Source organism: Lissotriton helveticus, chromosome 2_1 (assembly GCF_964261635.1).
Source record: "Lissotriton helveticus chromosome 2_1, aLisHel1.1, whole genome shotgun sequence".
Lineage (NCBI taxonomy): Eukaryota > Metazoa > Chordata > Amphibia > Caudata > Salamandridae > Lissotriton > Lissotriton helveticus.
The window spans coordinates 844669003-844695766 of NC_136059.1; the positions used below are offsets into that span (position 1 = coordinate 844669003).

Consider the following 26764-nt stretch of genomic DNA (forward strand, 5'->3'; position numbering starts at 1 on the left):
ATGGTGTTCCTAGTCCTTCTCACGCCACAACTGTCCTGAGGAAGACCCCGGTAGTAAGGTTCAAGATACCTATGAATATAGGGGTCGAAACGTCGACTTTACAGCATCTGCCAATACCGAATCGACAGTGATAAATAAAACTGTGATTTCATATGCTATATGGCAAATATGTGTATAATATGTGGACTTTGACTATCCGGTATATGACTAGTATATACCAAAACTGTATGTGATATGTTTGTCACCATCACCAAACTCTCTTTCCCATCACTTACCATCTAACACCCCTCCTTCCCCCTTGGACACCACACTTATTAATGTGATATCTTGTAAGGTTTTTACTTGCAACTGTTCATAAAATGCACGCCCAATGTGATTAAATAACATTGGTTGAACATTATTGTTTCCTCTCTCATACTTTTCCATGATCTATATGTCTTTGTTTTTCAAAAAACATTTATTTCTCCCCTTTTTGTGAGAGCCAGTAATAAAATGAGACCACTCTAATATATACTGAGGTATCAAATATGGCGCCATTGCCAGCTAAATTTCGAGTTAATGTGCCAAACTAAATGTATTTGTGAGACTCAAACACTATCAATTTGTTTCCCAACATATTCATATTTTTATTGGTGTTGTAGCTACACATAATATGATATACTTATTAGTATATGATATTAACAAAAATGCATGCCTTACTCCTTCATGGCTTACTGACTGATGAAAATATGGTCTAGTTTACTATCACATAGATGATGTTTGTTTTCTCAAAACACAGCTGTCATATTAAATCGCATGCTACCACTAGCATTCAAGGTACTCTAGTTGTCAGGGGAGAAGGTGAGGGGATTACCATAATGTACTCCACTAGATTTCCCTACACTATACTTTGTCATATGTATTGTTCCTCTTTCAACAGCTCACATTAAAATGCACTGCAGGGACTGACATTTAATTTCATGCATTATAGCTCTTGTATACTGTACCCTCATTACTATAATAGGTTTCCAGCAGCCTTTTAAGTGTTCTATGCAGAATTTCAGACCTGAACCAGAAAATATACATTTCATACGATTTTAATGTTCAGTTGGATGAAGAATTATGCATTAGCTTATAAATTGCATGTATTTTGTATATATTGTTTTTTACCCAACATTCTCTGAGGTCAACGCTGGACAAGACATTTGCTGGCCCGGATACTTGATTTTAACCTCCACTGTCTACAGTGTGATCACAGCAGTATCCTGGACAGATCGAACTATAAACTCATTTTAAATCTGTACCCCACGTGGCTATCAAGAGGTCTACTATTGTAGAAAGAATAACTGTATACCTTAACTAGCAAACTAAGATTAAGTAAACATTTGTTCATGACAAATTCTTCGGTATCCATTCACATTGATCTGAATATTACTCAATCTGAGATCTTACATCAATTCCAGAATAAAAGTAAAGTGAGCTTATATATTGGTCCAATTAAAAAGAAAAATAATTGTTTCACATCAACCCCTTGTTTGTGCCAGGAACTTTACCATCTGAAACAAAGAAGTTGCCAATTGAAGCACACATTATGAAAGCGTATATTTTTTAGTTTTAAACAAAATTGAGGGGCTCATAATTGCATATGCAAAAAATCGATTGTTGCTACTAATCACACTTTCTGTAAGTAACGTATCAAAGAAGAGCAAAACTGCACACAAGAGCTAACCAAGATCTAAAAAGAGTTTGCCACACCCTCTGGAGAGGATCCCTCAGTGAAGCTGTTTCAAGATGTATGCAGTTGCCTAGGCAACTTCACCTGCCAAGTGATAAAAGATCTTTGAGTCAGTCAAAATTAAAAGGGAGCTCTTATATAGAACAGCATGATCTACATTGTCAAGCTTTTGCCAACATCAGAGTTTAAACAATTTGAACATGTGTTACCTATTGATGTTATTAATCTTCTAAGCTACATCCATTGGACTCCAGCATTTTATTTTGGAATTAGAAGCCAATGGAGATGGGTTAGAGGAATTAGAAAAGAGAAATGTGTAATGATTTAATTCATTTTTTGGGCAAGGGTATAGCCGTATTGTCAAATAGTACTTGCTAGGGGCCACTTTGGTTGGTATTACTGAAGGTTTCCAGTCAATATTCACCATCTTGAATAGTTTGCATGCCGAGTTGGTAGAAACATTTATCTGACTCTTGAGAGAATCAGTGCTGGTTTTGGTGATGAGGATTTTCTTGGCCATGGTTACAGCATCAGTGTAAGAGCAACCCTAAGACTACATACAAGTTGAAGGGTATGGCAATTTTTCCACCAGCATTGCTCCTGTGTTTTTGTTTAGGGCTGATGAATTTAAATTGAATCATCTTGTTTAAAAACGAGATCAGCTGGGAATTTAGATTGTTATGAAGGATTGTGAGGTCAATTTCATCAGAGGGCGTTGACACACTCACTGAGTTCACCAGGAATTTAGAGCTCACCACACATTTTGATATATTCCCAACACATTCTGGAATGAAATGAGTGGTTGAGTAACTTGAGGGGAATGTTATTGGAGGTAGCAGCTTCTTTTGTGGTTGATCTTGATCTTCATGGGTTCCATTGAAGCTGAGAATCCCACATCATTGGCCCCTGTGGACCATAATGTGAGAAGGTACTTTGGAAATTAAATCTGTTAGATCAGGGAACAACTTGTTGTTATTCACTGCAGGTGGGCACTTTGTGTTCTGGCAGAGTAGGACGAGGACCTCATTGTCATGGTGCTCGGTATATTGCGATAGACACCATCAGAACTCTGTGCAGCCTAGCTTGCGTAAGATATCTTTCCCTAACAGATTAGTTGGTTAGGTGAGACTGAGTAAAGAGGTGCGCTTTTCCATAATGGATCCGAGGCATATAGAGACGGGGTTAGACATTTGATGGGAAATATGTTGGTTAGAAATACCGACTGCTTCTATAGACATGGCCAAGAGAGTAAATTAAGAGAACTCAGATTTTCAAAGCAGAGCTGCTCGTACTGGTGTCAATAAGACAAATGGTCTGTTTACCATTTATGATACAATATTCCTCAGATAATTTGAAGGGTAAAACATTCATAAGTACATAAACATAACTTTTTGAAGCCCACACAACATTTATAAAACTCCTGAACAAGTTCACACAAAATGTCAAGGGCCTAGTCTGAGTAAAGTTCTTTCTTCAGGCACTTTCTGTACAATGGTGTTTGCTGTAGGGAGAGAGCAACATTTTAAAATGCTACTTTTTCATTAACCAAATTAACTCTGCCCTCGCCACCCCGCCTCTTGATTGATTTACATATCAGTTGAAATGAAATAACATAGTCAGACAGGTTGTGGAGTCCATCAAACAGAACAGGTTGTGCACTCCATCATACAGAACCAAAAATATTATCAAACGAAAAAACGATTCCTCCTGGAAAACGTAACTTAACCAGAATGCAGAGTTTCTTCTATCACTGCATTGTATGCAGCTATAGCGACTGGGTAGGTGTGGTTACATCGTACCTTTTATTTGAAAGCCTTTTCTTGCTATTAATTTTGGCACAATTTGATGAATCTACAAAAAATGTGTGCGCTTAGTAGTAGTGCAAGTGGCTGATTTTCAGCATGCAATGTTTCATGCTGATACGTTCAGTAGGAAAAGTTAAAACAAGCATTTGCAATGCAATCGGTCTCGCATTCGCAAGAGTTAGAGCTATTGTATTTGTAAATGACAATGTCTTTTACCCAAGTGTCTTGGTTTGGATGTATGTGGTTTGGAGTGAAATTATGTGGGTTGAATTGGAATTTTTAGTTGTGGAATTGGGTGGGGTGGAGTTGGGTGGTGTGTAGTGTATTTGTATGGTGGAATTGTGTGGCATTGTGAATAGACAGGGGTGAGATCTGCAGAGAATAGATAGGCAGATATAGAGTGATAGGTAGTTTGTGCACAACGTGGTGAATGAACTCCAGACAGAAGAATAGAAAGATTATGTGAGAAAGAGAGAAAGAAGGGGACGACAGGCCATAGACACATAAACACTTACGTTCAGGCCAGTACTTAAAACCAATAGTGACACTGAATAACAGCTAAAGGCCTGCTTAATTACTTTTCTTCTACACTTGGGGAGCGAGTGTGTGACAAAATGACATTTTGCTTGCGGCACTCAGGCACTAAAATTACGGTGTTACCAGCCTGCTTAGAAATCTTCTAACTAAGGAATAAGCAACAGGGCGGGCCAGGCTAGGTGGTCATTTTAATATTGTTTTGATCCGCATCTCTGTCCTGTCTGTGCCAAAATCCTGTTTTAAATGACTTGTAAATGCGAGTTCTGAAGTGATAGATACCCGCAGATGACATGCAGACCATCACTGCTAGCGCTGGCAGAGCACGACATGGTATTGCAATGAGGTAAAGGGATTTGTCCAGGATCACATCATGCGTTCAGGACAGAAAGGCAGCAGCAGCGGTTCACCAGTAAGCAGTTTAGCGCTAGGTAAGTTGTAATTATGTCCCTCGGTGCCGGGGGTCAAATCCCACGTTGGCGGAGCCATTAGTTTATTTTTTTTTTAAATAGCCTCCGTTTTGAGAGTTTGTTTAAAAAAAAGAAATAGCGAGTGAACACATTCAGCTAACCAGCAGAGGCGTACAGGGTCTTCAGCAGAGCCATTATGGCTGCTCTGAAGGGAAAAGAGATTTGGCCAGGCAGCCAGAGCTCTCTAAATCCGCCAAATCCTAAATAATCCCCTAGAGTCCGAGCAAAGTCCCAGGATCTCCCCTGAAGAACCAGGCCCGGCTGATGAACCGGGCTCTCCCCTGGTGTTGAGTAAAGCTGAGGGCCCCAGTGTGCCTTAGCTTCCGTAGCTGGCACGGTAGAAGTCCAGGGAGAAACCGAAGTAGCTGCTCTGAGTATACCTGGCATGTTCCACAGATGCAGAGAAGGAGCGGATGGAAAGGCGCGGACCTCCCGGTGGCAGCAGCCATGCTTGTCCGTGCACTGCCAAGCGCAGATCTGAGGGCTCTCTTGCCAAGCGGTGACTGAAGTACCGTGGCTCGGTGGGCTTGCTGCGTGCACCGGAGCACACATGGCGGAGGTACGGCGCATACAGAGCGGTGCACAAGTGCTGCCGTTCACAAGGGCTGCACATTATTTTGCTGCTTAAGGACGGGCGGGCTCGGCGTGTGCACCGGAGCACACATGGTAGCATGTACATTGCTCGCAGAACGGGTGACTGCTCCAGTTCACACGGGCTGTGCGTTATTTTATTGTTTATGGACGGGGTGGGCTTGGTGTCTGCACTGGAGCACACATAGTGGCAAATGCGGTGCCCCCATAGCGGTGCACGACTGCTCCCACGATCACTGTTATAGTGAAGGCGAAGCTTTTTTCAGCGCCGCGAACAAGAACAAAACAGAGCTGCTCCAGCAACAGGAAGGAGGGGGCCGCTCAGCGAAGCTTTTATCAGCGTCGCGCGCCTCTCTGCAGACTCCCCTGCATTCCAGAGAGGCGCGCGACGCGATCCGATCCTTTCCTGCCATGCTGTGGAGACAAGACCTGGCCGCGCGCACAACGTTATCCTATGGGGAAACGCTGCGCGCGGCCAGGTCTTGTCTCCCTTCGTCAGTCTCAGACAGCTGAGACGACGACTATAGTTCTCGCTTGCGAGAACGCGCTTTCAGCGCGTTCGTCGTAGGCGAGACCTAACGAGGGTCAAAATATGCACTGTTTTTCTATTTTATATTCCAAGGGATTTTAGTTTTTTGCCCCACTAAAAACTACTCAATTGAACTAGTCTAAACTTGGCATTAAGCTAGAACATTAGTCAGAATAATGCCGTGTGTGGTTTGGCATTAAGCGTTTCAGTAGTTTTTGATATGTTTATATTACAAGGTGGTGTTAGATATACTTCAAAGGCTTCATTTTTTGTACATATTGACTATTAATTGTTCCACATTTCACAAGCTTTGATTTGGAGCCCAACGTTTGAAATACAGATTAGTTCCATTGTACAGTGGAATATTTTCTCCAGTCGCCCAGTTAGTGTCTAGGCATACGGACCAGAGCAATGTAATTAGCTGGCCACAACAGAAAAAAAATCTATTGCAACCACCATTAGGAAACGCGGAGCTTGGAACCTGTATCATTAACAAGCATTTGGAAACATATTTAAGGGTCCCAGGGAAGCAGCAAACGTCTCCAGGCAATGTTGGGGGGTTCTCCAAAGGGGTGAAATAGGGCTCAGCTATTAAATAAAAAGAAAAAGTAAAAAAATGTTCTTGGTGTCTACAAAGAAGGGGCTTGTGGACCTAAAGATCGACTAGTTGGCTGCGGAAGGGAGATTGGGTATTGGGAAAAGCCCTAATGCTTATGGCCAAAGCAGAGTGCAATGGGTGTTGGGCACACTGCAGGTTTAGCACAGGAGTTAGCCATGTGGGAGGTCAGATAGAAGGTTCGAAGGAGGGCCTGATACATTGCTGTTGAGGTGCTTGATCATTGTGGAAGGGAGAAAACTGTATTTTTCAGTTGTGCTTCAACTCAGGGTTTGGCCTCCAGTAAACAAGTGGCATGCCTGACATTACGCTTCTTCACACCCTCTAGGGTTGAAAACAAATTCCAAATGAAGTGGATTTTTCAGCGACATCTACTCCCTATTGCACTAACCCCACATCGGAATCATTCTTCTCCACATCATGTACTTCAAAGATGTTGGAACTTATTTCTCCTGATGAAGCCATTGTGTTAATAGTTTAAAATCTACTACAGAAATGAAATAAATCTGCATCAGTAGATGAAGGACCTTCCCACAGTGCTACCACTGAGAGACAATGGGCTCTGCAGTGGTTTACGATAACAACAAGGGGACTCTTGTGTTGGAAATTTGTACTGACCAATAAAATGTACTGGTTAATCAATGATGGTGTGCTCTTGAGAAGAAGTCGTCCTTTTTAGCCGAAAAACACTTTAGAACAGGTCTAGGACCCTTCCACAGTGAACAGCTAAAATGTGATGGGTCAGTGTTCTTAAGGCATGGGTGGGGAAGGTAACAATCACCTGGGATAAGGTAAGGAGAAAATAAGCCAAGCACCTCAAACCTCCAGCATCAAACTCCAATGGTGCGTCATGTAATTACATTTTTTTTCAAAGAACATGACTCTTAAGTATTGTTCTAGAATGAATGCTATCATTTATAAACCAAGGATGATGTACTCCAAATACTGCATTCAGTTTTATTCATTTTATTCCATTCAATCAAAATCTTAAAACTATAACACAGCCAACACGTGTTTCGAGGTAAAAACCTTTTTTAAAGGCATCATTATATCTGGATGTATGATTTGCAAATTGCAGGCACCAGTTATGTTCACCAAAATATAGTTGTCTTCTTCTCCATATTCGTTAGTAAGACTTCTACATGAATAGTTTGGACAACTCTTTTTTTATTGTACTTTTTTAGATGAGAGTTACACTTAACATCACCTAAAACTCACTGGCTTGCTAAGAGATAGATAGGCTAATGTACATATATGTTAAACAGCTCAATCAATCATAAAAAGAATTAAAAGGTATTACACAAATGAACAACACCCATCCTCCATCCCCCACCCAGCCCTCTAGTAGTTGCCGCCGTTCTAAATGTAAACTTATGATTATGTGTGTGCTCTCCTGGGATGAGTCGGAAAGCACAGAGGTACCTTGGACCAGCCAAAGCCCTGGAATCCAGGGAAAGTAAATCTATCAATGGTGTCCAGTCATTTTCATATGCTGTGTCCATGTTCTCTAACATCAAAGTGATTCATCCCATTGCTACAATATCCCATTGTCTTAGCAACCAGTTCTCTACTGCTGGGACCTTTTTGGAACCCCTGTGCAGTAGGATCACATGCATGGCCTGCAACAATGTTATCATGATCTGCTTACTTCTCTGGGACATATGTGAAATGCTTCCCATGTATTTGCAGTGTCAGCTTGACTAATCCCAGATTTCTTGGTATGTGTGTTCCCAATGCATGATGTATGTTTTCTATTAGCCTTCTCAAGTAGTGCCCACAATGAAATATTGAAAGCATCCCCCGGCGCACTTCTCAATTAATCTCCTGGTTAGCCCAGGATTACTTCTATTTAATGATGCAGTCCAATCAATGGTTTCTATTCATCCATAGATTTCATTTTATTCATAAATCCATGAGATATCATTTCATATGTTATTTTCAACTTTATGTGTTATTCATTTCAATTCAATTAGCTTGCTCTAAGTCCAATGCATTTCGGGCTACCATGCCCTTCATCGGGGACCGTTAAATAATGAAGACGTTAACTGTTTTAAATCATGACTCGATACGTTTTCCATGTAATTTCAGTAATTTAGACGCAAAGCGTCTCTTTCGATATTTCATCCACGGTGTATACCACGTATTGAGGCTGATTGGACTGCATCATTAAATAGAAGGAATCCTGGGCTAACCAGGAGATTAATTGAGAAGTGCGCCGGGGGATGCTTTCAATATTTCATTGTGGGCACTACTTGAGATTTACTTTTTAGGACGCCGTTGACAAGAGACGCCGCCCTGGCAGTCACTCTCGAACTTTAAAAGAACTGAGTAACATTGTTTAATTTTTGATTACAAATCCAGCGGTATCTCTTTATCTCTTCTTGTTCATCTATTAGCCTTCCACAGTGTGCATGTAGTTTAGAGCAGTGCCATAGTAAATTAACTATTGTGACGGCTGCCCCACAACGTCTCCAGCACAATCCCATCTTCACTTTTTCCCATAGACTATTTATCTGAAGTGAGGTATCAGTAGGTGAGATTTTTATAGTAGGTTTCGCATAGCTTCACACTTCATAATATCATCTGGGTCCTATGATATAGTCTTTCCCAGTAATTAAGTGTGAGTTTCTGACCCAGCCCTTTCGCACAACATTTCTAACTCTGCAATTGCTCGAACACAAGCACTTGCTGTAGAAGTTTGTATATTTAAGATATAGTGTGTCAATCCTGAGGGATGTTCTTCATCCATTTCTCAAAAACTGTGCGTGGTCGTTCCATCTTTAATTGATGGCTACATGACCCAATGCACTTATTTTTTATTTTTTATTTATTTTTTTACATTTTTTTATTGAAATCTTTTGGGTCATGATGTACGAATAAATACAGAAACAATATAACAATCAGAGGATACAAAAACAGATGAATTCAAAGTATCTACCAAGAGGCTACAAAGGGGGTTATTAGCATTAATACAAAAATCCATAATTACTCAAAATAAGATCTCCAAACTTTATCAAACTTCCTCATTTTTCCAATTCGATATGCATATACTGATTCACTCTTTCTTACATTCTTCATTTTTTGAAGCCAAGCATGGAAAACGGGAACCTGTATTGTTTTCCAATTCTGTAAGATCAAAGACCTTGCCACTGCCATTGCAATAAACAACAATTTAACCATCTGATCTGTCAATTCAAGATCGGAATCGTAACCATACAACATTAATCTAACGTTGTAAGTGACCTGGATCTCACAATAGGTTTGTAAAAATAAAAAGATCTCATTCCAAAAAGGGACAATTTTAGAACAGTGAACAATAATGTGAGACCAGTTAGCTAAAGAACATTGCTGACATCTAAAACCGTTGGCAGAAGTGTTAATGTACATTTTAGCAATGGCGGCTGGAGTATAGTATAAAAGCCATTTACTAAAGAATATCATTCTTCTCCAGTTTGAACCACGCAATGCTTCGAAATTAAGTCTATTTAGTTTCTTCCAAGTAATAACAGAAAGAACGTGGTTTTCTTGTTCCTGCCATTTTTTAATGGCGTTCAAGCTCCAGTCCTGCTCAATTTGACCAATTAAACAACGTTTCCATTCCCCTGGCTTCCTTGTTCCGTACAACCAAAAACAAATCATCTCATAATTGGTTAGAAGAACAGGTATCTTGAGGGTCTAATTGTCTCAACAGCTTATAAATCAAGCTATACGAACCCAATAACAGAAAGTTTCCCTGAATTAAATATTGCATCTCTTCATTAGTTATCCAATTTCCCTCCTTTAAAAAATCCGATAAGGTATTAAACCCAGCTCGGGTCCAGAGCATTACGATATCTGATCCAATATTGGTCCCTGTATACCTAAAAACTTACATTATGGGAGTTCTAGAGTTAAACTGTGGGAGAGAGTATCTTTTAATAATACTATCTCGTCGTTTAAAAAACCAGTTCATAATCTTATATCGAGCAAGTTTTGGGGATTTAGGAATTTGTAATGGAGAGGGGATTTGAGCCTCAAGACATATTTGGTCAGTGAAAAAATTAATAAATAGATTTGGGCTAAACATTCTAATTTTAAATCGGTCTAAATATTGGGCGAAATATGCACAATAATAATCTTTGATATGAGGTAATGAAAGACCGCCCAAGTCAATATCTGCATATAATGTCCGTATTGCTAGCCGTGATTTTTTTTTTTGCCCATATAAATCCAGAGAACAGAGTTTCAACTTTTGAGAAAAAAGCACCAGGCAAAAAGCATGGAACAGTTGAAAATAAGAAATTAAAAAGCGGGAGCACGGACATTTTAATCAGGGCAACACGGCCTAAGATAGAAAGTGGCAGCGTATTCCATCTATCCAACATTAAGTGTACCTTCCGAAGAAGAGGTTCAAAATTAAGTTATATAAATCCGTGACTAAAGCAGAAAAAAAAAAACTAAATATTTTTTAGGTCTCGAATTAATACAGCCAGCCAATTCTGAATGTAACTCTAAGTCCGCTCCTCCGCATACCAAAATTTCAGTCATTTTTCTATTAATCCGATAGCCGCCTAAAGCTTCGAATTCTTCAAAAAGTTGTAAAACGGAAGTCTGAGATTGATTATCCGGTTTAATTAATAGCATAATATCGTCAGCATAAAGTTACATTTTATCCATAGAGATAATCGGAGGGGCAATATTCTCAGAGCTACGAATAGCTGCAGCTAACGGCTCAATAAAAAAAGCAAAAAGAAAGGGGGACAAGGGGCAGCCTTGCCTGGTGCCTCGTTGAACCGTCACTGTACCTACCATTACTGAATTAATAATTATATTGGCTTTAGCACCGGTGTATACATTTTGGATTAAGCTAATTATTTGTAACGGAATTCCAAAATGTGTTAAAATAACAAATAATGTTATCCAGACCACCAAATCAAAAGCTTTTTCTGCGTCCCCCAAAAAATTAAGATTATATTACCCAAGAGGCAGTCTTGAATGAGGAGAAATGCACCTCACGTCTGGAGCCCAAAGAAGGGCTGTGAAATGGATTCAAAAAGCAGGAATAGTTGCTGGTGATTTACACGGACCCTAATGGAGGGGATGAATTGGCCACATCTACCAGCATGCATCACCAGGGATTAGCATGCATTGATGGAAATTAAATAGATGTGACTCTGTGTTTCACCGGATGCTGCCCCCTGAGGAAGAAGCTTGTTAGCTTTGAAACGCGTTGGGGAAAGGTTTAAACAGACGTAATGTACAGTCTTCGTTAATAAAGGGTTTGTTAACCTACCTGCCTGTGGAGTGGCGTCCCTAACTGGAGAGGCATTTTGGGTAATATAATCGCGGCACTCTCAGCCGCGGGGGATGCTCCGCCTGTGAGCAACGTGGAGGCAGGTCTGCACGGCGGCACATTTGCAGTTCGTGAAAACAGCGGAGGCAGTCTTGAATGGGGAGAACTGCACCTCACGTCTGGAGCCCAATGAAGGGCTGTGAAATGGATTCAAAAAGCAGGAATAGTTGCTGGTGATTTACACGGACACTAATGGAGGGGATGAATTGGCCACATCTACCAGCATGCATCACCAGGGATTAGCATGCATTGATGGAAATTAAATAGATGTGACTCTGTGTTTCACCGGATGCTGCCCCCTGAGGAAGAAGCTTGTTAGCTTTGAAACGCGTTGGGGAAAGGTTTAAACAGACGTAATGTACAGTCTTCGTTAATAAAGGGTTTGTTAACCTACCTGCCTGTGGAGTGGCGTCCCTAACTGGAGAGGCATTTTGGGTAATATAATCGCGGCACTCTCAGCCGCGGGGGATGCACCGCCTGTGAGCAACGTGGAGGCAGGTCTGCACGGCGGCACATTTGCAGTTCGTGAAAACAGCGGAGGCAGTCTTGAATGGGGAGAACTGCACCTCACGTCTGGAGCCCAATGAAGGGCTGTGAAATGGATTCAAAAAGCAGGAATAGTTGCTGGTGATTTACACGGACACTAATGGAGGGGATGAATTGGCCACATCTACCAGCATGCATCACCAGGGATTAGCATGCATTGATGGAAATTAAATAGATGTGACTCTGTGTTTCACCGGATGCTGCCCCCTGAGGAAGAAGCTTGTTAGCTTTGAAACGCGTTGGGGAAAGGTTTAAACAGACGTAATGTACAGTCTTCATTAATAAAGGGTTTGTTAACCTACCTTCCTGTGGAGTGGCGTCCCTAACTGGAGAGGCATTTTGGGTAATATATATATATATATATATATATATATATATATATATATATATATATATATATATATTACCTACTGGCGGTCGCCAGTAGGTATATATAGTTAGGATTTTTTCCCTATGGGATTTTTGAAAATTCTATGTCTAATAACTTTGGCGTTTTTGGACGGAATTGGCTGAAATTTTCTGGAAAATGGAACATTTTGTTTCTGAGCAGCCCCTGGAAATTTGGGGGGGGTTCGTCCAGGGGGGGCCGAGAAAAAAGGGGGGTCCCAAAACGTGTTTTTAACATTGAGTTTTCCATAGGGCGGTTGGCCTCACTTTTAGCCCGAACGGCTGAATGGATTTGCACGAAACTTGGCAAAATTGTAGGGACTGGTAGCCCGATGTGCCTTTTCTAGGTCTCAATATATGTGCTCCAGTGGATTTTGAGAAATGAACGTTTAAAAAAAGATATATATCTGTAAGCGCGCTCTGGGCAGCGCTCCGGTCCGCGGACCTTAAGCGTACCGGAACTTCGCGTAGCTAAGCTGATTGGCTCTCCGGTGTCTGTCAACATTCTAAACAGTCCGGAGCGGCCGCCATCTTGTCTCTCGGTAGGATTGAGAGACAAGAGGAGGCCAAAACAAAGGCGAAAATGACCATAAGGGGGCATACTAGATCCTCCCTGACCCCCTAGGTTTAATGTGGAGGTTTTAAAAGGGCCCCGCGGGGCAAAAAAAACAAAAAAAAAAATTTTTTTTTTTTGCGTGGGGAGCGCCCGGTCCGCGAACCGGGAAGCGTTCTGGGCAGCGTACTGCAATGAAAAATGAATGATAAACTTTTCAAATGCTGTATGTTAATTGATTGTTGTTTTTGTTGATTATTTTTTATTTTCTTTATTTTTTAAGCATTTTTTTTTAATGTGATTGTGTTTCATAATTTATTAAACTTTCTAACATTTCATTGTCAGAAATTTCATAATTATCATGGAATATACATTGTAGTCTCTGAGGGTGTAAAATGTCCTCATTTGCAAGGAGGTTATCTACTGCTTGTACACATTGCAGTAGTTCATTGTCCCAAGTTTCATCGAAAAATTCAATGTCAATTTGATCAATTGTATCAATCAATTCTTGGCTGCTGTCTTGCAGGTCCATTTCAAAAGAAACTTGGTTTTCGCCTTCCATTTTGCCTGAAATTTGAATTAAAAAAATATATATTAGTAGAGATAGGGCAATGTTGGGAATAATTTTAGATAGGCATTTTTTTTCAGTGAATTTATCTTTGGGCAGTGTATAGTATCAGAGTGGAAGTAGGAATATAAAAATGTGTATGTGATTTAACGTAAGTAAATTCATAATTATACAAGAGAAGCCTAACTCCATCCTTAACTATAACAGAGAAGTCTCTCTAAATCTATAACTACTACAGAGGGATAGTATATATCTATCAGAAAAAGTTTACCATATTAACTTATAGTGCACAATATACTTCAGTTTTAAAAATAAAAACTTACCTTTAGAAAGAAGTTGAAGGAATTAGTGAAAATACTATTGAAATGTACAGCAAGAAGTAGTAGTCAAAATGGCTGTGTTTTCTTCTCTTCCTTTATATATATTCAGGTATATAACCAATGAAATGTCAGGTAAAAAAAATAGAAAATGAAAGTAACATTTTCATTGGTTGTCAATTCCAACACTTCAGATGTGTTTTGTGAAGTAATTTACCTCAGGGTATTTAGAGAGGTCTACAGGCTAAATGACTAAATGGAATTCCAATCAAATTTGTGAAAATGGTAGGGATTGGTATGTAGTATGAGCTAATCTATATTTGGTGAAATTGTCTCCAGTGGCTTTTCTGTGAACTACTTTCCCACCTTTTTTGATGGTGCGCTTCCCAGGGAGCGACCCGGTACGCGAACCGTTGAGCGCCCCGGTTCGCGAACTTTAAGCGTTCCGGGAGTCCACCATTTTGTGTTTCGGTCGATTTTAGATACAAGATGGAGGGCAAATAATGTTCAGAATGGGTAGAAGGGGGCACGGTAGACTTATCTTGACCCCCTAGGTTTTGTGAGGGTGGCTGAGGAGGCCCATATGTGCAAAAAAAAAAAAATGTTAAAAAAATTTCGCGAGGTTAGCTCCCGGTTCGCGTACCGGGTAGCGCCCCGGGGAGCGTACTTTGTTGAAAATTAGTGAAAATGTTAGAGTAAAATAATAATTGTGAGTGATTAGATGTAGGGTAGCTCTGAGAAGAGCTTTTGGTTTTATGGTACATTTAGGTACTTATAAGTAGGTACCAATGCACATTCTTAAATTCAGAGTGAAAACTCTGTTGCCCTCATCTGAGAAGTGAACTCCATCTCCTCTGTAGATATCTTGCATGTAGTATCGCAAGTTATTGTTGTACAGGGAGCCCATTCCATGGTCTCTCATGTAAGCTGAAACAGATTTGTTTACATGCTTCCTCGACTTCTCAATTTGTGGACAAAATTGGTTTGACCACCTCCATTTCTGTCTTTGGCATATATTTGAATATACCAAGGCAGTCTGAGGAAAAAGTGCCATTAATTGCTCAAAGGTGTCCTTTAAAAGCATTTCCAGACCTACACCAGTCAAAGTGCCCAAGTCATTACCTCCACAGTGCACAATTAACAGGTCAGGTTTGGGCAAATGCATAAAGGTTTTCACCAATGGTATCAATTGGTGACATTTTAATCCTCTGTGGCCAAACCACTTAATTTCCACATCTTGTAAATTGAGGTTAGGTAATTTCCTGTTTTCAACGTACCTTTGAGCCCAGTGAATATAACTATGTCCAACAATCCAGACAGAAAACATGGTGAGAGAAGGTTCTCCTGCAGTCAGATGAAGTGTGGCAATGAAATGGCAGTTGAAAAAATGAGAGTTTAAAATGAAAAAAACTGTGGAGTTTCTGTGTTCATGAAGCAGTAACAGTGATTGGTGGATTTTGATTGCTGAAAACAGAAAGTTAGGGTGCACGGATGTGTTCTTTGAAAGATGTATTTTGAATGGTCAATAAAAAATCATTAAATGAAAGAATGCACTGGATATGCAGGTGCACTGAGAGTTCAGAGTTCAATTGCAACAAAGTTGTGTGAACTTGCAAACACCAGAAGTCTTCCAATGAGGTGGTTGCCATGCAGAAAAGACAGAAAGGGCAGAGGGGGGAAGGGTTTTCATTTGAAAAAAGGTGAGGGAAGAGTTTTGATTGGGTGACATGAGAAATATGTGTGAAGAATTACAGCATTTCTGTGCTTTTGATAGCTGCAGACTCTGGAGTGCATACCTTTTGCTCTGCTGAAGACAAATTGGTGTGTTTCTGAGACTGTTTTCAAACTCAAAGTATTTGCTAAGGTGAGAGAATATTTCTTTAAGTTAGATAGAGAATAGTGTGCTTTAAGGAGAAAATTATGAATTATGTGGCGCAAATTGCTTGTAAATATGCTCACACCTGTGCATGGAAAATTTAGATTTTGAATGTTTGTGTTACATAGCCATGTTAAAAGTGACCCAACCATGCAGGAAAGGCAATCAAAAAACGCTTTCATGTGTCTTAATGACATTTTAAGTCATTTTCCCATGTGCAGTGTTTTGAAATTATGATTTGAAAATCGTTTTTGGGGTAAAGGAATTGTTTTTAAATTCATGACAAGGACATAATGGTGTATGCTTCTTTATAAGGCAATTGACTGTCCCTGATGTTATTTTTCTCATTTTAGTGTAAGACCTTTCTCTGTGGCGCAAATTGCTTGTAAACATGCTCCCACATGTGAATGGAAAATTTAGACTTTGAATGTTTGTGTTACATAGCCATGTTAAAGGTGACCCAACCATGCAGGAAAGGCAATCAAAAAACGCTTTTATGTGTCTTAAGGACATTTTAAGTAATTTTCCCATGTGTAGTGTTTTGAAATTATGATTTGAAAATCGTTTTTGAGGTAAAGGAATGTTGTTAAAATTTATGTGCGCCATATGCCCCCAAATTTCTTTTTCAGGGGTGCAGCAGGGTGTTATTGAGACACCCCTGCAGCTTTGGAAAAATTCCTAATTTGTGATGAGCACATTGTTAATCGCAAATTGCACCTTCATTTATATGAGCCTCCTAGCCCATGGAAATGAATGGGTAATTTGCAATTAGCAATTTTCTCATCGCAAATTTGGAATGGTAAAGAATCGCTATTTATTCCTTAAAATTCGCTTTTTTGGAAATGCAATATAGTTATATGATACATATGGCGGTTGATGTCTAACAAGATAAGAAGCTTAGGCATACATTTATGATGACTGGCGCAATGAAGTAGAAATCACTTACTTCATTGGTAGAGCTTTACATGTATTATCTCCTCTTTATTCTTCATCAAGCGTAACTTTAATCTGCAATCCTGAGTAGGCCTCACTTTAAACAAACCTCTGGATAGGCCACATCTTGTTGTTATCTTGATTTAATCATTTAAAATGCTAGGGACAGATTTATGATAGGTGTATGCCTCTTTTGCGCCACTTAGAAAACATTGTCCATGGGGAAATGACTTAAAATGTCCTTAAGACACATGAATGTGTTTTTTTAAAACGTTTGCAATTTTTTTGGGTCACTTTTAACATGGCTATGTGACTCAAACAGTCAAAATCTAAATTCGCCATGCACAGGTGGGAGCATATTTACAAGGAATGTGCTCCATGGGGAAAGGTCTTATAATGTAATATGGGAAAAATGACATCAGAGACAGTGAAATGCCTTATAGAGAAGCATACACCATTATGTCCTTGTCATAAATTTGCAAACCATTCCTTTTCCCCAAAAACGATTTTCAAATCATAATTTGAAAACACTGCACATGTGGAAATGACTTAAAATGTCCTTAATTCAAAATTTGCTATTCCTTATTTTGCGATTGCACTGAAGGATTTGCAAATTTTGCGATTCTTTGAATGCAATGTATCAAACAAAAAATATGTAAAAAATGACATTAAGGATTTGGAAACTACCACCAACTTCTAGTTTGTGGTAATTTGCGAATTCTTTTCAAAAAGCTTTTTTTCCAAAAAACAAAAGGTGCCATATGACGCCCATACATGCCCTTAGGGCATGTATGTGCGCCATATGCCCCCAAATTTCTTTTTCAGGGGTGCAGCAGGGTGTTCTTGAGACACCCCTGCACCCTTGGAAAAATTCCTAATTTGCGATGAGCAAATTGCTAATCGCAAATTGCACCTTCATTCCTATGAGCCTCCTGGCCCATGGAAATGAATGGGTAATTTGCAATTAGCAATTTGCTCATCGCAAATTAGGAATGGTAAAGAATCGCTATTTATTCCTTAAAATTCGCTATTTAGGAAATGCAAAATAGTTTGATGATACATATGGTGGTTCATCTGTAACAAGATAAGAAGCTTAGGGATACATTTATGATGACTGGCGCAATAAAGTGGACATTACTTACTTCATTGGTAGGCCTTTACATGTATTATCTCCTCTGTATTCTTCATCAAGCGTAACTTTATTCTGCAATCCTGAGTAGGCCTCACCTTAAACAAACCTCTGGATAGGCCACACCTTATCGTCATCCTGGATTAATCATTTAAAATGCTAGGGACAGATTTATGATAGGTGTATGCCTCTTTTGTGCCACTGTGCGTCACTTTTATGATGCAACGGCGGTGCTAATTTGCAATTAGCAATTTGCTCATTGCAAATTATGAATGGTAAAGAATTGCTATTTATTCCTTAAAATTTGCTATTTAGGAAATGCAAAATAGTTTGATGGTACATATGGTGGTTCATCTGTAACAAGATAAGAAGCTTAGGGATACATTTATGATGACTGGCGCAATAAAGTGCACATTACTTACTTCATTGGTAGGCCTTTACATGTATTATCTCCTCTGTATTCTTCATCAAGCGTAACTTTAATCTGCAATCCTGAGTAGGCCTCACCTTAAACAAACCTCTGGATAGGCCACACTTTATCGTCATCCTGGATTAATCATTTAAAATGCTAGGGACAGATTTATGATAGGTGTATGCCTCTTTTGTGCCACTGTGCGTCACTTTTATGATGCAGCGGTGGTGCAAAAGATTTGCTATGAGGCGACAACATTACAAATTGATGCATTTAGGCAGATATGTCATGGTGTAAAAAAAACGTACCACATGAAACCGATGCAGCAGTGATGCAAAAGATGCACCATGTCGTAAGACAGGCCTCACTTGGGGCCATATGTATCAAGCTAATTAGCATTCGCAAAGATCAAAATTCTACGAATTTTGGCCTTTGCGAATGTTAATTAGACAAATGGTATGTATCAAACAAGTTTGATGCAAAATAAGGAGTAGCAAAATTTGCTATTCCTTATTTTGCAATTGCACTGAAGGATTTGCAAATTTTGTGACTACTTAAATGCAATGTATCAAACAAAAAATATGTAAAAAATGACATTAAGGATTTGGAAACTATTGTGGTAAATTGGTGGTAATTTGTGAATTCTTTTCAAAAAGCTTTTTTTAAAAAAAACAAAAGGTCCCATATGACGCCAACACATGCCCTTAGGGCATGTATGTGTGCCATATGCCCCCAAATTTCTTTTTCAGGGGTGCAGCAGGGTGTTCTTGAGACACCCCTGCACCCTTGGAAAAATTCCTAATTTGTGATGAGCAAATTGCTAATCGCAAATTAAACCTTCATTCCTATGAGCCTCCTAGCCCATGGAAATGAATGGGTAACTTGCAATTAGCAATTTGCTCATCGCAAATTAGGAATGGTAAAGAATCGCTATTTATTCCTTAAAATTCGCTATTTAGGAAATGCAAAATATTTTGATGATACATATGGCAGTTCATCTCTAACAAGATAAGAAGCTTAGGGATAGATTTATGATGACTGGCGCATCACCAGGGATGTGCCAGTCATCTTGCGCCGCTGTTCCGCCACCCATGGTGTGCTGCATTTACAATGCGGCGCAGCATGGGGCAAAAACGGCACAGATGCTTGACGCATCTGTGCCGTTAAGGTGGCGCATTGCTGGAGTTGTATCGCAAGTGCGATGCAGCTCCAGCAAGGCTCAGGGGTGCACCATCTCCACAATGTTGCGTCAAGACCTATGCCTGCTTCAAGCAGGTGCAGGGTTTTGACACAGTTTTCTCCTATCTGATTGTAAATGCGGCACACCATGGGTGGCAGAGCAGTGGTGCACGTTAACTGGTGCATGCCTGGGGATGTGCCATTTAACATAAATCTGCCCCTTTACATTTAAGTATGTGCAGGGAACACAGAGTTGGTGAGGCTTATCCAAGGTTAAGAACAGATGAGTCCTGTTCAGTGAAAAATTAGACATAGGCTTCACCTGCTCAGCATCGCTGGACATGGCTAAATAATAGCTGCAAAATGTTACTCTTGTTAAACAATTTTACTATTATAATCTGTGAGATTTGTCTCTTACTCTGCAACATCTCATTGTTGTTATCTTTCTTTAAAGATAAAGACAACCTCAACATGAGCGACAATCTGCAATCAGTTGATTTTGACCTCATCATTGAACTTGTAATTGAAACATCAGTGGATGTTGATCCATTGGATGATTTAAATCCTGAGGATGAAGAAGAGCGTGATGAGGATGCAGATTTGTCCGAATTATATGACATAGGATGGGAAGCTGACCTGCTTGAGCCTATGGAAATATAAACATTTATTTTTAAAATTTATAATTAATAAAAAGTAAAAAGGAAACCGTTTAATTTAAAAATAAAGACACCTTCAAAAACAGGTTATGTGTAGTGTCTTCAATAAAATATTAAAATATGCTCATAAAATTAGATCAGATTCACATATAAAATAGCATAGGTAACATAAATATAAATGTCATTTCTTTTCTGGTATTTCTGTATTGTAATTTTGCCAACGACTAAAAAATCTTCTAATTAAAATGTCAAGTAGTGTGTTAAGTTTTTTATCACTGTTACTGATTTACTGTTTGGTAATAATGGTTAATAACATTATTTATTATATTTTTCCACAGATTCAACTGCAGATCATTTCAAGATTTCACCATGCCTACAATAGAAAGACAGAGAAAGGCTGCAAAACGTCAAAGACAGCAGGTGAAAAATAATACGCAGCAGTCCTCTAACAAAAATATTTGTCAAGTCACGAAGAAAGCACCGGGTAAGAGCACAAAACACTTTATAAGAAATATGTGTAATAAAAAAAATATTACTACAGAAAATGTTTCAGTCCATAAAACGAGAAGGAAATCAAATGGAAAAGAAAGGCCAATGAAAAATGTTACTGCTAGAGCAAGAGATAACTCTGTGCATGATAGTAGAAGGAAACAACAGTTTAGGGAGATTCGTAAACGAATGTTCCGGAACAGGATAATTGGCAATTTGTTAAAAAATATTAAGAAAGGTCAACATAAACTAGTTTTTTATAAGACAAAAAAAAAAGTTGAGAAAGTTATTGATCAGGCATTTGAAATTAAACGTAAGTTATTTATTTTGATAATCAATAGAATTAGGAAGCTAAACAAGGCAATTTTTGATTTCAAAAGAAATAGTAGATGGAAGAGAATAGTTAATCGTAGTAATTTTTGTGAAGTTTTTTCTGGAGAATGGATGCATAGTTCAAGCTGTGAGGCATTTTTTAATGAGGAGAGTTATTTCCAGGATAATGATTTGTTGCATGCAGTTGACACCAGTGGTCGTGCTTATGAAGTGAAAGATGGTTGTCCAGTTGAAAAAGAAAAACTTGTGACAACAGAGGCAGAAGAGGTGTTAGGTAATGAGGTTTTAGGAAGACGTGCTAAGGGTCCTGTGTACACCTGGAAGTGTAGTAGTATTTGCAGTGTGCGACAGGATTCCATCAATTTGCTTTGTGATTTTGTACGGTCATTTAATAAGAAAAGTTTGAAGCAGAAAATGATGTTGTTGCAAGAATTAGATCCTTGCAGAGTAAGAGAAGTGACAGGTTTGCATGGACATTCACTGGCTTGTCTTTCCAGGAGAGTATGCCAGAGTGTTTTTCATCATTTCAGGATGCTAGCAGTGCATCATAACAAAGTGAGGAAATTAGTTAGAATGTTGTATTATGCTAAGAGTCCAGCAATTATGCTTAAACAATTATGCGCTGCTCTTTTGCATGGTTCTGAAATAGATGTGAAGAATATATGTGAAGAAATTGAGTTTTGTTACTTTGGAAGTAAAGAGGAGAATGTTGAAATTGACCAAGAAGAAGAGGGTCTTGTGGAAGATAGTGTACATGTTTCCAGTACAGATAATTTCCAGAGGGAAATTGCGACGTTTGAGGTGAAATCAAGTGAGAGGCCGAATTTCACTTGTGTGTGTTGTCGACGCACTTATTATAAGAATCAGACTAAGTTAGTGGATTTATATGCAAAAAGTGAAAGGGAAAATAATAGTGAATGGAAGGATTTTGCAACATACTTGATGGTAGAAAATTGTTTTGATTTGGGATTGGATCAACGTGTGTGTACTTATTGTTCTTGCAAATTAAATCAAAACCAGATGCCTGCTAGAGCAGTTCATAATAATCTGGAATTGGTTGAGATTCCTTCTGAATTGAAGGATTTAAATACTTATGAATCTATTTTGATTCAAAGTATCCATCCCTTTCAGGCTATTGTAAGAATGGAGCCAAAGACAGTGAAATTGCCTCCATCAGATTTACAGAGAGGATTAAAGGGAAGAGTTGTTTATTTGCCTCTAGATTTGAAGAAAAACATTAACACAATTGGAGTAGAAAAAGTGGAAGAGGAACCTCTGGTTATCTTAGTTAATGGGGTTCCGACAAAGAATAAGAAAATATGGCAAGATTTAGTAGATGTTAGGAAAGTTAAAAAGGCAACATTGTATTTGAAAAAAAATAATAAATACTATAAGAATGTATATGTTGCAGAAGAGGAAGTAAGTGAGGAAGAGGATAGCGATTTGTGTGCTGGTCAAATTGAGAAAGTAGAACCCTCTACTAGTGAAGAAATATATGAACATTATAGTGTTCATCCTTTGCATTCCAAGGAAGTCATGGGGAATGCTATTGAGTTGTTTCAAATGAAACAAGCCAAAGGGAGTCCCATTAGTGTTTGGGAGGAAAGTTTGGAAGCTCGGTGTTTCCCACAGCTTTTTCCAACAGGTCAGGGAGGAAGATATGATGAGCGACCTCATCAAATTCCTGCTTCTGAATACCGGACTTTGCGATTGTATGCAGGAGATGCTAGGTTTCGACAATGCATTCCTTATTTGTTTCATCTCCTGTTTGAAAGCGATCTGTCTGGACTGTCATATGCAGTGAACCACATCTTGAAAAGTGGTATACACATGCAAAACATCTCGGCAAGTGACTTTATGGATAAAGTCAATGTCCAAGACAGTATTTTGGATTCTCACCTGATTAATCTCATGGCGTGTCAGCGTGGTACTAATGAGTAATGGTACCGTCGTCATGGTGATTTAAAATGTATGCTGAGGAACTTAGGTACTCCCACATGGTTCCTCACTCTGAGCTGTGCCGAGTATGGCTGGGAAGACTTACTTGAATTTCTACGAGAGGCAAATGCTAACGTAGATAACATCGAATTCAAGACACCCGGAGAACTGTGCTCTTTGGATCCAGTCAATGTATGTAGGTACTTCAATCATAGATTTGAAGCTATGATGTCTTTCATCATGAATAAGAAGAATCCACCTCTTGGAGAGGTGTTGGATTTCTTCTGGAGAAAAGAGTACCAAGCAAGAGGTGCTCCTCATATACATATGTTGCTGTGGATCAAGGATGCACCTAAATTTGGAACGGATCCAGAAGACTCAGTGATGAGTTTCATCCAACAGTATTCTACGTGTGCTGTTCCAAATGCAAAGGAGAAGAAAAGCCTAAGAGAAAAAGTTCTGCGTTTCCAAAGCCATCGATGTGGAAAGTACTGCCGTCGTAAATTCCGAAACAAGGACAAGTTCTACACTAAATGTCGTTTCGGCTTTCCACGACCGGTGATTTATAAAGGAAGAGTAAACAGTTTGATGTCTTCGCTGCGACACAATGTCATGAAGAAATCACCTAAAAACACTTACAATTTGAAGAGGAACGAAGAGTCCAAGTACATCAACGACTACAACCCGGTGATTTTGTCCATGTGGAATGCTAACATGGATATACAGTTTGTGGCTGATAACTGTATGGCTGTGGCTCGGTATGTGACGTCTTACATCACCAAAAAAGAGAAGACAGAATTGAAGGATATGTGGGAGGACATTTCCCATGAAAAGAGCCTCAGCAAGAAGTTGTACAGTTTCAGTCTGAAGATGTTGTCGCATCGAGAAATCGGAGCGTACGAATGTTCTGACCGGTTGTCTTCAGCAAGTCTCTATGCCAAGTCCAGGAGTATCGTTTGGGCGAGTCTTGGTCTTGCTGCAACGCGTAATCGAGTTCTCAAACCTGTGCGGGAAATTGAGTATTTGGCGGAAAAGGAGCCAAACAGTACCGACATTTTGAAGACAAACATGTTGGATACATATTATCCAAATCGAAGCAGTCACCTCGAGAATGTTTGTCTGTATGAGGTTCTGCAAAATTACATATTCAAGAGGAACATCAAAGAAGATACTGAGAAAGGAGTGTATGCTGTAATAGGAAGTGAGGGATGTCTGGTCAAGCAAAGAAAATGCCACTTGGTAAACCATCGAAAATTGAGTGGCGAATCTCCTGAAAAAAAGGAGTTTTTCTATTTAGCACTTTTGCAACTTTTCAAGCCTTGGCGTGCAGAAGAGGAACTGCTTGGAGATTTCCTCTGTTACGAAGACTCTTTCAATGCCGCCAAGGAGACCATAGAATGTCCTGCTTTTCCCATATATGTAGAAATGTTGAATGCGGAAATTGAGCAGGAAGCAACGATTGCAGCCGAGATTGCCAGAGACAGTTCTCAGGACAGTCAGAGTTCTGCTTCATTGAGTCAGGATCCACTAGGAGGACCTGTTATTGAAAATGAAGCTGCCACTGCTATGAATGAAGTGGAAAGAGCCATGGCACATGCTCAGGAGGATGCGGTTAACTTAGAAGAGTTGGAAAGACAACTTAACGTTGAGCAGAGGAAAATATATGACGAAGTTACCATGCAAATTGATCATGGATTAAGTCATGATAAGAAAGAGTGCTCATGTACGTCGTTGAAGCCTGTCCGACTGTACGTGAGTGGAGAAGCGGGAACTGGAAAAAGTTTCCTCATTAAAGCAATTTCATGCTATTTGCAGGAAAGGACAGAGTCATCGCTGTCTTGTGTTGTCACTGCTCCAACTGGACTGGCAGCACATAATATTAAAGGGATTACTTTACATCGTTTACTGATGCTGCCAGTGGAGCATGACAACAAATTACAATATCACAAGCTATCTGGAGATGCTTGTTTTGAAGTTTCAAGAATCTTGAGGAAAATGAAACTTCTTATCATTGACGAAGTAAGCATGGTTTCCAATGTCATGCTTGCTTTTGTGCATTTGAGGATGCAAGAAGTTCTCAAAACAGAGTATGATGTGTTATTTGGTGGCAAACACATCATTGTTTTCGGAGATCTTTTGCAGCTGACACCAGTGAAAGGGCAACCTGTGTTCAAAATGCTCACGCATGAAGATACCAGGAAGTGCCTAGGCAGCATTGGCAACGTCAATATATGGTTAAACTTCAATTATGCTGAACTGCATGAAAATATGCGTCAGGCGAAGGATGAAGTTTACAAGACTATTCTACAAGATGTTAGAATTGGAAAAGTGACCGAGCATGGGAAAGAAGCTTTACATGCACGATTACTGTCAAATTTATATCCAGAACAAGATGTTGTGCCTGAGAATATTTTTCAGAAAATTACTGAGAAGAAATCTGGAATATGTTTGATGCCAACTCTTGCAGAATGTGCCAAATTTAACAACAAAATGTTGCATTTAGAAAAGCAAGAGATTGTGAAACTGGAAGCTATTGATAGAGTAGAGCATATGGGATCAACAATTATTTTGTCTGAGAATCTGAAAACAAAATTGGATTCATTAGAGAAGAGTATATCTAAAACTGCAGGTTTTGAAAAGACTCTGAATGTGTGCTTGAACTGCCGTATAATTTTAAGAAGGAATTTACATGTTGAAAGAGGTCTGGTAAATGGATCAATGGGTAATGTTGTTGATTTTGTGAAATACAGAAATAGAGATGGAATTGAATTTTTAAAAATTAAATTTGATGGCATTGAGGAAGTACAGCTAATTGCTCGTTGTTCTGCTAGATTTTTGCTTGTAAAAGACTTATATGTTCGCCGTAAGCAGTTTCCTGTTTGCTTGGCATATGCGGTGACAATTCATAAATCGCAAGGTTTAAGCGTAGACAGTGCATTGGTGAATATTGGCAGTTCTGTGTTCAAGGAGGGTATGGCATATGTGGCATTGTCACGAGTTAGAACTTTATCGGGATTGTACTTGATTGAGTGTGATGTCACAAACATTTGTGCGGATCTAGATTGTGTTAAGGAATACAATAGGTTAAGAAGAGAGTATGCGCCACATTTGCCTCAGTATCCTTTGTTTGAGAAACGTGTGGTAGGCCGGAAACGAAGAAATGAGAACAATACTGGGGAGGTTGTAGCAAAAAGACAAAAAGTCAATGAACCTAAAATTACAAGCAGAAACAAAAAGGATTCTGTTGAAGATGTTGTTGGTTTTCAGTTTGAAAACAGTTCTGGTGTCAACTGCTATGCTAATGTAGTGGTAAATGTTTTATTTTCTCTAAAAAATGTAAAAGAAGAGATTGTGGTCAATTCTGATCAAAGATTTTGCAGTTTGTTAAATTCTGTGTTAGAGAAATGTACCACTGATAGAAGAAACATAGAAAGTGTGTCTGAAATTCGAAATCTGTTAGACAGATGTTCAGGCCAAACACAATTCTCTCAAAATATTCAGCAAGATTGTCAGGAGTTTTTAATGTATATGCTTGATGTATTACATGCTGAAGGTGTAGATGTAGATCAGCTGTTTGGGCTTTCTTATCAATGGCAGCATGACTGCGAGAACTGTATGGTATCAAGTACTACTAGTGTAGACTCAGAAAGATTTATATATTTAACTTTGCCAGACAGTAAATCAGTCTCTTTTAATAAGCTAGTAAAAGCAGCTGATCACAACATGGAGTGTAGCCAATGTAAATCTGAAATGATGTCCACATTATTTATACGAACATATGGCCAGTATGTCATTTTAATGTTCCAACGATGTAGGCCTGATGGAACAAAATTGACAACTTTAATAAAAAATTTTGT

The 26764-nt window shown here is 39.2% G+C and overlaps 1 protein-coding gene across 1 annotated transcript in view; it reads left to right on the forward strand.

Annotated features, from left to right (window-relative positions):
• SNX24 (sorting nexin 24) overlaps positions 1-26764 on the forward strand; it is a 766047-nt gene that overhangs the window by 572698 nt on the left and 166585 nt on the right. The window lies entirely within an intron of this gene.